A 1899-nucleotide genomic window follows, 5' to 3' on the forward strand; every position below is an offset into this window, starting at 1 on the left:
CGGTCGTGACAATTTTCCACTTCAACTTCTCTACACCATTCTTTAAACCTCACAAAGGTTTCTGATTTTTCTTTCAAAATAAACACCCACAACTTCCTTGAAAAATCATCAATGATGGATAGAAAATATTTACCTTCACCCAATGTGATTGGTGTAGCTGGCCCCCACAAATCACTGTGGGCATAGTCAAGTGGAGCTGCTGAACTGTGGATGCCCCTTGCAAAGGGCAATTTCTTGCTTTTCCCGAGAACACATTGCTCACATAATCCCAGCTTCTCACTGGGATTTTCCAGCTTGATCAGGCCCTTTTTAGCTAACTCTTTGATTCATGCCTCCCCTAGGTGCCCAAGTCTCAGATGCCAAGTCCTCAGATCCATTGTTTGCACTAGATTTACTGATCCAGAAAAAACATTTTCCTTTAGATAGTACAAACTTCTTCTTCTTTCAGCCATCATGACAATTTCACCATCCTTGACGATGTTCATGACTCCATCAGATAATATGCAAGCATATCCCGCAGCATCCAAGACTCCAATGAAGATCAGGTTTCTCTTAATTTTTAGATTGAATCTCACACCAGTGAGTAACCTTATAGATCCATTATGAAGCCTGAGTCTGATGTTCCCTATTCCTATGATTCTGCATATCTGATTATTTCCTAACAAGACTGATCCAGCTGCATCTTTGATTTTATCAAAACCGCTTCTGGATGGACACATATGGAAGCTACAACCGGAGTCCATGATCCAAGGAAGCTCTTCCGCTTCTTCAAATACACACAGAGCCATTGGGATTTCCAGCTCTTCTGCAAGATCAGCAGTGTTCTTCCCAACTTCTTCCTCGGCCTGCTTCTTCTTCCAAGACCAACAATTCTTTTTTAAGTGGCCAGGTTTCTTGCAATAGTGACATAATCTTGTCTCATTTGCATCAGTTGCTTTATTCTTCCAAGTCTTCTTTTGAAACTTCTTCTTTCCATTCTTCTTGAAATCAGCAACATTCAGGCTCTCGGACACTGTATCAACAGATTTAGAGTTGGATTTCTGGATCTCCTTGAGCTTCAAGGCAGAATAGACTTCCTCATACTTGATCTTGGATTCTCTCCCAAGAAGCATAGCATCCTTAAAGTGTTCATAACTCGGTGACAAAGAGTTCAACAACATCAGAGCCTTATCTTCATCCTTGATCTCTTCATCAATGTTCTCAAGATCATCAACACATTTTCCAAAATCTTCAAGCTGCTCCAACACACCTTTTCCATCAGCAATCTTGAATGTCAGCAGTTTCTGCTTCAAATGTAGTCGGTTGACCAGTGACTTAGCCATGTACAATGACTCCAATTTGGACCAGACTCCAGCCGTTGTATCTTCCTTTGAGACTTCTCTCAGGACTCTATCAGTGAGACTGAGGATCAAGGTACTATATGCCTTGTACTCCATTTCTTGAGCCCTCGCCTTTTCCTTTTCTTCTAGCTCAGGCTTCTTCTCCTCACTGCCGCCTCCACCATTCAAGATTTCCCATAAGCCCTGCTGCATTAGGATTGCCTTCATTTTAAGCCTCCATAGGCCGAAATCATTTCGACCAATGAACCTTTCAACATCAAACCTCGCTGTAGCCATTCCTCAAACGGATGGGGTGCCTTCCTCGAATGACAGAGAATGAATACCAAGAAAGAATTCCAGAGAAACCCCTTATGCCTTCACGACTACTCAAGACTTCCCACAGACGGCGCCACGTTGTGAATGTGGATCGAATAGTTGTGAGACACCAGTTGCACGATTGAATAAACTGCAACAAGAAAAGTAAAAACACAGCAATTACGTGGTTCGGCTCTAGACCTACGTCCACGGGCAGAAAACTAGTGTATGTATTTATTGATCACTCAAAAGGATTTACAAGAAT

This window comes from Salvia splendens, chromosome 7 (genome assembly GCF_004379255.2).
Source record: "Salvia splendens isolate huo1 chromosome 7, SspV2, whole genome shotgun sequence".
In the NCBI taxonomy this organism is placed as follows: Eukaryota; Viridiplantae; Streptophyta; class Magnoliopsida; order Lamiales; family Lamiaceae; genus Salvia; species Salvia splendens.